Source organism: Uloborus diversus, chromosome 4 (assembly GCF_026930045.1).
Source record: "Uloborus diversus isolate 005 chromosome 4, Udiv.v.3.1, whole genome shotgun sequence".
NCBI lineage: Eukaryota > Metazoa > Arthropoda > Arachnida > Araneae > Uloboridae > Uloborus > Uloborus diversus.
This window is the reverse complement of record NC_072734.1, coordinates 112963159-112972987: the sequence shown is the minus strand read 5'-3', so window position 1 is coordinate 112972987 and position 9829 is coordinate 112963159.

Genomic DNA, 9829 nt, shown 5'->3' with positions numbered 1-9829 from the left:
CCTGTAAATAGTTTCCCGTAATGAATATACAACCCCTTAACATATGGCTAAAGTATACAACCCTCTATTCTTTTTTTTCTTATTTCATTCACTGATTTTATCAATGAAAGTGTAGTTGTAGAACGTTGTAGCATTTTCTGGAATCTTTGAGAGCTCTCTTTTCGGTGTGTATATAAACGGTTACGTTGGATAAAGAGTTGAGTTTCGATTGAGAATTTGTACTGAGAGTGTGTATTAGCTCTGTTTATAGCGAGGCATCACTGCCACTACTAGAAGAGGAAATCTGCAGAGCTCTGGTGGTGGTGATTTCCTTCCCTCGCGTAGCTTGGCGAGCCGGACAACTCCTTCGCTACCGCATTTCCAGCACTTCTGTTCTTGTTTCTTTTGGGCTGTTATGCTGCTCAGATGTCTTGTCAAGTCACCGAGTTGTCTCTCAAGTTCAGCGAGGTGGGACGACCTGGAATCAGACTCATCAGCTTCCTGAGTCCGGATAAGATGGCGATCCACACGGGTTGCTTCTTGGGCGGCCTCGTATCTCATCGCATACACAACAGCAGAATTCAGGTCTTTGACATCCGCCACCCGTAGAGCTTTCTGGATTTCCGGATCTTGAACCCCGTCGATGTAGTAGTTGAGTGCCAGGTTGTCTCGAACATCCGCAGGACAGTCGCAAAAAGCAAGATGAGACAGTCTCTCGATGTCCGCCGCAAGCTCTTGCAGGGTTTCCCCGGTTTTCTGGAAACGGGACTTCAACTGGAGTCGGCTGAAATCTTTCTGGCACTTCTCACCGAAGCGAAGCTCCAACGCAGATGTGAGGGCGGCGAAATCCAGGCGCTGGCCGTCCGGAAGGGTCTGAAGAATGTCCGCTGCGTCACCTCTCAGGGATGCTGCAAGATGGCAGGCCTTGGTAGCAGAGTCCCATCCGTTCGCTTCCGCCACTATCATGAACTGAGTTTTGTAAACTTGCCACGAAGTTTTCCCATCAACTGTGGCAAGTTTAATGGACGGTTGAGCAACCGATGTGGGAACGCCAAACTGTACAGAGCTGCTTTCCGCGATCGCCAATCTCCTTTCCAGGTCTTTAAAGATGTCCTCTTTAAGTTGATGAAATTTTCTATCTTCTTCTTCCAGTTTATTTTCTACAGCATTGCATCGGCCTTCAACGGAACTTAATTTTTCTTCAAATTTCTCTTCGATTTTATTTTCCACTGCGATGAATCGGCCTTCAACTGCCTCAAACTTTCCTTCAATAGCATCAACTCGATGCTCTATCTCATTAAATTTATTTTCCATCACAGTCTTTACCGAAGTAAGATCGTTTTTAATTTCCTCTTGGTTAGAAACTAGGTCATTTTTCAGCACCGTTAAATCACTTTTCAATTGGTTTTGATTAGCCGCCATATCATTTTTTAATTGTTCTTAATTAGCTGCCATATCATTTTTTAATTGTTCTTGATTAGCTGTAAAACTTGCAGTCAAGTCACTTTTTAAATGTTCTTGATTAGCTGTAAAACTTGCAGTCAAGTCACTTTTTAATTGTTCTTGATTAGCCGCCATATCACTCTTCACAGAGGTGATTGCGTCAAGAAGTTGTTTTAATTGTTCATCCATTGCGCGAGTAATCACCATAAAAATAAAGTCCTCATTCAAAAAAAGTCTTTATGAAAAAATGTCCAAAGTCACACTTACTCCAAGAAAGTCCAGAAGAAGCCCCACGTTGGGCGCCAAATTGTAACGGATTCGGTGCGACTTCCACTTTCTTGAAAGGATGACACAGTTCTTGATAAAAACACAGGAAATTTATTTACACTATGTACAGGGAATATCGTCAACAACTGCTAAATTATTCATCAGAAATTAAGCAATTATCACACAACACCGTAAACTCCTCAATCGAAACTCCCTTTTTATCCATCGCTAACGGCTTATATACACACCGAAAAGAAATCTCTCAAATATTCCACACGCTTCTGGAAAAAAGTAGACCGTTATCAAATTTTATCAATGAACAAAAAGGAAATAGGGGGATCGTATACTTTAGCCATATGAAAAGGGGTTGTATATTCATTACGGGTAACTATTTACAGGTTACGTTACTACAATAATTACTATTTACAGGATTTGTAACAATATGAAAATAAAATCCGAACGAAAAAAAACGCTTTCGAACAATACAGTAATAAAATTTTTAAGTGTGAAAGAATAAAATGCAATATAGCAATCGCAAAAAAAAAAAAAAAAAATAAAAAAAAATAAAAAAAAAATAAAAAAAAAATAAATAAAATAAAATAAAACTCATATTTTGGTGCAATAAAACCATTTTTGTCAAAGATTTGTTTTGTCAAAAACGAAAACATTCCTTCGAGAGCATCCATTTATCATTTGAAAATAGTACTAACATTTTCAGCTCCGGTTGTCATCAACTATGATACAATAAGCAAAGCAAATATTAAATTAGTTTTAGTTAAAAATAATCAGCAGCTGACATGTATTCTTGCATAAACAGGGGCAGATGTTTGAATTTGAAGAAAAAGGAAAAAGACTAAAAATGCAGAACTAAAATAAATTTGTTCCTTAATATGCGACATAAAATTTATAATAAAATAATTAAACTAAATAAATAAAATAAGTAAACTATAGGGTTTGTATTATGTTGTGTACTTTTAGCATTCAACATAAATTTTTAGTTTCTTGCACGTCATTTATGGGGTGTCAGTGGGGTAATTTCTTCCCTCACTGGCTTTGGCAAATTAAAGCTTAACTATACAAGTTTGTGCGGTTTTTGTTGTTTTCATATAAAATTTGCATTCAGTATACATCCTTTGCTAGCCACCACCTGGGAAAATCAGAATGACGGGCCAGTTTTAATTTGAATCAAGCAATAAAAATGAATAGTTTTATTGGTTTGATGATTTTTTTACCTCTTTCTTGTTCCAAAATTTGTCACTGAAAAAAAAAAGGAAAAATACATGCATGGTAAACATAACATTTTTATCAAAGCCAGAGATCAGTTACTAATGCTTCTCTGTGCATAAAAGCAAAGACATGTAGTTTCGTTCGATCCTCATCATACGACAAAAATATTCATTCGGAAATTGTTCACGAAATTGAGAGTGAGGGGGGAGCACCTGGTATCAAATGCCAGCATGTATCTCTTCCACCCCCCTTGATCAGGCGCCCTGAGTACAATAACTTACAGTAGATACGCCGCATCGGTATAATTGCCGCACCCCGAAAAGAGTAAGAGTCGGTCAAAAAAAAAAATGTATATGTTCCGAAATGCCGCATTGTCATAAATGCAACACACAAAAATATGAGCTACTCCTCGATATTGATGATATATCAGAGTAGAAAATACCCATTAAAAAGTAAAAAAAAAAATACAGTACATATTTACTTCTGGCTCTATCCCCAAACTTTTAAAAATGTAAAGAAATAAAAACGGAATCTCGCATTTAAATTGATTTCCGGTTTTTCTCCAAAAACTCTTTGCAAGGAAAGAAAATGAAATTTTAGAAAACTTTGTAATCATGTTTACGATTTAGAATGAACAATAATCATGTTTATGTATGAAAAAAGTTTGTTTCCGCTATTATTTTTGAAGTGATCCGTTTTTGCGAATTTCTGTTATCTGTGCCTTTTATTTTGTACTAACATCAATAAAATATGTATGGAGCACAGGTTTTTCATTTTTTGCTTCCTTAAGTTCCTTTTATGGTTTTTCATTGCCTTTCTGTTTAAATAGAGCTTCATTTCACTTGTAATCAACTATACAAAAAATTGGCAAATAGGAAATTCTTTTCCCGCACTTTTTGGAGAGTTGGCCGTTTAATTTAATTAAAGCTTCTAATTGAGGGGTAAAAAACATATAATTGCATCAGAATGGGCCAGTATCTCTTTCTTTATTGTTCCGTTAAAACAGTAGAACTGAAGTCGGGGCGATAAAAAGAAAGGTCGATCATAAACACCGCAACGCCATAAAAGGCACTTACGAATATTTAACTTTTAAGCACTCAGACGTCGCAGTGTTCCTTCCAGAAATTACTGTAGTCAGTGAATTGAAAACTTTGGATTCGCTCGTTTCTTTTGCTTTTTAAAATTGAAACATGCAGAAAATTATTAGTGCGGCATTGTAAAAATAAGAAAAAATGTACAATTAGAAGTGCTTTACTAAAGAAAGAAAAAGTAGGAAAAAAAAGGAAAAAGTAGGAAAATAAGGAGAGAGCTCTAAAAAGTAGAAAAAATAGGAACTCTTCGGGGTCTGTTCTCAATGCATAAATGGGGTCGTTTCGAAAATTTTAAAAGTATTTTTTTTCTGAAAGAGCATGCTTAAAAGCATAGGATCTGACCATTTTTAAAATAATTTGTTTAAGATTTTTAAAAAATTGCTTAAATCTGTGCGCTTTCATTATTTACATTTCTTGCCGATGACATCACAAATGATGAAATGCCATTCTGTGTTGCCATTCATAGAGCAAAATATTTAATTCGCATCTTTACTCACGTGTATTGGCAACGACATGGTTGATAGCAAGCGTACAGCGCAATTTTAATTCGCTCCTTTATTATCATAACGTAGAAACACGGTACTAAGATGCGCCAAAGAGCGTCATTTGTGACGTCATCAAGACCACGCCTTGTTTTCAAAAACGTACATTTAAAAAAAATAATTAAAAATAACTGTTGGGAAAATGAAAGAATTTTCTGGATCCATGTTTTTTTAAATTTATTATTCTATCAATTTTAGTGACTAAAAGTACTACTTTCGACTGAAGGAAACAACCCCATTGGTTTTGATATTTTGCATCCCTTATATTTTTAAAAATTTTCATCGCTTTTCATTTTTAAGGATTTTTCTTTTGTTTCTTTTTCGAATTATAATCTTGTATAATAATGACATTTCTTTAAGGTGTGCATCCCTCATAAAGATTATGTGGGTACGTACGCAAGGTGTTGAAGGAATAAATACACAGCCTCTCTTTTTCTTCTGATATTTTATTTGTGTAAGATACACAAAAAGCACATTCTTCCTGCGCTTAAAATACATATATAATGATAAATCTTTTACACAATGTATTACACTAGAAATAAAACAAGCACAGACAACTGCAGATCACATAAGTACTTTGCAACTTCAAAAATCTAAATAAGTACAAAAAGTAACACAAAGATAAAAAGTAAGCTTTGATAGGAAATTCAGTCTTAAAACGTACATTTTGTACAAGTCACTTCAAAAGAATGCATAAAATGTTCCGCTGATAGCAAGAGATAAAATGAGCAATAGTTCGGTTATTGGAAATACTTTGCTTGTAAAAGTTCACGTTTATTCTGTAAATTCTAAAACGATATTCAAGTTATTTTGCGCAATTTAGCTGCCATTTGTTTGTGCATGGGCAAAAAAGAAAGAATGCAACGTCGTAAAATTTTATAGGAATGCTCTTGGTAAATATATTTAGAATAATGTTAAAATTTATAAATGAGTAAAAGTTTTAGAAACTTGTGGTAAAAAATGAAGTAACTTTTTAGTAAAAACAGTTTGAAGCTTTAGAACTTTAATGTATATTTAAAAAGTATTTCAGTGTAAAAATTAGTTCAAACAACGTTATTAATGGCTTTATAAAGACCAAAATTTGATTTATAAAAGTTGCATGTTTTAGAAAAGGTTTATTACAGATGAAAAGTTTTTAATCCGAAAATTTAATTTTCTTTTGGTTGTTATTGTTAGCCTCTATGAGTTAAATTAGATTGTGCATATGATTCTAATTAGTTGTTTGAATTTTGGTTTAAGTAAAATGGTAGGCCAAAATTTTCCAATCATTTTTTGTTGCAATTTCGTCCAAAATAAGCAAATAAATTTAAGATCAGGCGTAATATGAGACCATCATACATCTAGAAGCGTTCTACCTTAGAGGATGGTAGTAGAGCGAAAACGAAAATGAATTCTTGAACAATTTATTATCAAACCACAGAACGAACACTTAGACTTTTCGATTTGTTTTCATTTTTATTTAATCAGCAGTATATTTACAGAATAAGGTTTGTATAAGCATTTCGGATTAAAAACTTTTACCTAGATAGCTTATTTCAAAATCCCCCCTGGTTTTATCTCACCAATTTAAGCATATTTTGAAGAAAACTTCTTTAAGCTTTATTTGACATTTTATTCTTGAGATTAACTGCGATTATGTTATTTAGATCAAAATGAAATTGGAACAAATAAATATGAAATCATAGGTTTAGCGAAGATACAATAATTATTTATTTTAACACAAACTTCAATACTTCAGAATATTTCAAATTAAGGATGTATAGCGCCATTTCATATTTAAATTAATATCTTTGGAATAACAATTCAGTTCTTTCGACTTTGGTTACATGAAGATAAGGATACATCATTTTTACAAACTTAGATTTGTAATAAAGCAACCAAACTTGTAAACTACACGTTTTAAAATCGTGCATCTCTAAAATTGAGCATATATTTCGAAACTCACACCTGTAGTACAAAATTCTACGCGTTTAGAAAATGACGTCAGTTGCTTAAAAAAAGCACCAGGCATTTAAAATCCGCTTCCTAGGATTTGCCGTTTTGGAGCACCAGAATCTGCAGTAGCCTTACATATTTTCGAAGCTCTATTGCCAGAGCTCTTCATAGAATTATCCTCTACTTAAATTACAATCTAAAAATTCAGAGTAAGGACAGCGTGGAACGCGGAAATCGGCCCGATTCACCGCGTTGATTCTGAGTATGTTCCAAACACATAAAAATGGCGAATTATATCTTTATTTTGAATGGAATTTTTCGCGATGCTTTGCAAAAGTTTTTGTCTTGGTGAAAAACTTTTCTGTACGATTTTAGCCTTCATCCTTATGAAAACACATGCTCTAGATTTTGAAAGAATTGTTTTTAACCAAAGAAGGGGGGGGGGGGAGCAAAAAGAATGCTTTATGCACTAACAAAACGACCTGATATGTAGAATTTCGCTACATAGCAACAATATCTACAGTTTCACTCAACCAGACCAATCAACCCACGCCCCTCTTCCAACCAATCTTAACCCACCAATCAAAAGACAGTCATTCATATGTCAACGCGATTGAAATCGTAAAGAATCAAAATTCAAAGCTCTACCTGTAGACGAATCTAAATTAGCTTCAACTTCATAAAAAATAGCTCATTCGGGAAATTTGGAGACAGCATTGCAAAGTTGCAATTTCCAAAAAAAATATTATATATATATGATGTTAGGGGTACATATTTATCATTCGGCTTATTATCCCCCCCCCCTCAAAAAATAAGTTTGGTACGACTCTGAATATTACATCAACAAATAGTTATTTGTTGTAAAAAACGGGATAAATCAATCTGCGATTCATATATTTGTATTACAGCAGTTTATTTTTCTTTTATAGAATCAACGTACATCCACGCTGCCCTCACACAAGTATGGAATACAGAACACAGATTCGACCTTAAAAAAAAGGAGAAAAAAGAAAAAAAAGGATGCAATGGAGTTTTTCCATTGTTCATTCGCACTAAGGCTTTCACTAAACACACTTATATACTAAATATTACTTTAACACTTACTCTAAAGATGTGTGGAGGTTAAAAAAGTAGATTTTGAAAGTGCAGAGTCGCCTGCTAACATGCAACGCTTTAACACAGACATTTACAAACGAGCAAGGTAACAGGCGGCGTGGTAGTCATCGAAGGATTGTACGCTGGGCATGCGCAGAGCAGCATGCGTTTCCAGATCGATCATTACCACCCAAACAACAACAGTGTACAATGAAAAAGATGATCACAACATTCAGCAGTTTTCGGTACCAGGGCTGCCTCGAAAGCGGTACAAAGTCCCGTTATTAATGGCAGTGTGGTTCTGATAACAAGACGCCTCATCTTAAGCAAGTGCATTTCTTCTTGGGAGAAAGAGGAGGACAGGCACAAGGCCAAAGAGTATCGCAGTACGACAAGGACGGATCAAGAAAGTACTTAAGGAGAGGGCGATTGATTTCAGACACTTAACCTTTTTATGAATTCCCAAACCTCAACCCCATAACATCATGGAAGATCTTATGGTTAATTATTTAGCTTTATTTATTTAAGCTTTTAAATTTATTAATTAAGCTTTATTTATTTATTTTTTTTAACTTCCATTTCTAAAACAGTCCGGAGGGGTGAACTGAACCCCATCCCAAACCTTAACGTCATCAAAAGTGCCCTATAATTGCTTTTTTTGGACTTCAGTTACAAAAACTTTCCAGGGGAGAGCCCCCGAACCCCATCTAACATGATCTAAAATTTAGTTTTTGGAACTTTGAAACACTTCCTACACAAAGTTCTGATCTCTGTCACGAAAGTGTTAAGAGATGATACGATGCGTTTTCAAAACTACAATTCTGAAAAAATTCCGAGGAAGAGCCCCCTTTTTCGTAACATTAGTGAAGATCGTCTAAAATTCCGTTTTTGGAACTTCAGTATCGAAAATATGCCGAGAGAGAGAGTTCCAGCACCTCGGCTCAAGGAGAGGCCGATCGCCCCTCCCTTGTATCTGTCCTTGCAGTACGATATTGGCGAAGTAAACCAGCTTTCTCCTCATTTCTATTTTTTGACGAATAGACTTAATCTTTCACCCATCGGTGTTCACGTTATCAAAGCGAAACATTATTCAAATACTCCACAGTTTATTGAGTACTAGTAAACACATGTTAACTGCTGTCAGCGGCAACATCTTAGACTCCAATAAACTTGATTATTGCATCGTAAAGAAAAATTGTTAACTCTTATATAAAAAGATGGAATGCAGTAATTCCTTGACTATAAGTTATTTCTCTAAAGCAGTGCAATTTAAACTCTTCAGGTATTTTTTTCAAAGTATTTTTAGAAACAAACTTGGTTTCCTCTCTTGTTTTATCCCTAAACTAAATTTAGCGGTTTCATTCTCTTTTCTTCTTCTTTATTTAAGCAATACCACTACTATTTTTAAAGGAAATACTTGAAATAAATAATGACTGCTTCTTAAAATCATTGTATTTCTTAAATTCTTATTTTTAAAGAAAATATTGTACGCAACAAAAAATTGTTGCCCTGAGATGAATCAGGTTAAAAAATTAGAACAAAAAGGGCTGACTCTTAAATTTATATTTTGTGCGCGCTCTGGAACTTATTAAAAAATTAAAAAGCTACTGCTTGCACAAGTTTTCTTGAACAGCAAAGTGCAGATAACTTTGCTGTTCTCACATCAATTTCATGTTTAAAAATCTCAGTAATTCTAAAATTTGAAAATAAGTTTCTAATTTGGAAATTCTATCTTTTATAAATCTGGTGAGGCAAGTTTCAACTGTGCACACATGCAGTTCACATAAATATACAGGCATCCTTCGTATAATACGGTACTTGTACACCAAGGTTTCGATATTACACGGTACCAAATTTGCGATTAGTATTACCTGGTACGAAACTTGAATTTAATACTTCATGGTTTTGATATAACACGAAAGTTATGTTTAAAAAAGATGGAATTTCATTTTTGTTCAATATATTATGTTAATATGAGGAGATAACATTTCCGGGCTTATTGGCCGTGGTCTAATTGGAGTAGAAATTCCAGACGTTTCGGCTTGCTTTGCTGCAGCCATCATCAAACCACTGATGATGGCTGCAGCAAAGCAAGCCGAAACGTCTGGAATTTCTACCCCAATTAGACCACGGCCAATAAGCCCGGAAATGTTATCTCCTCATATTGACGCCGGCCGTGAAAGCCTTAAACAATATTATGTTAATGTTTGATAATTACTCTAATAAGTTTTAATTTTGTTTTTATGAAGC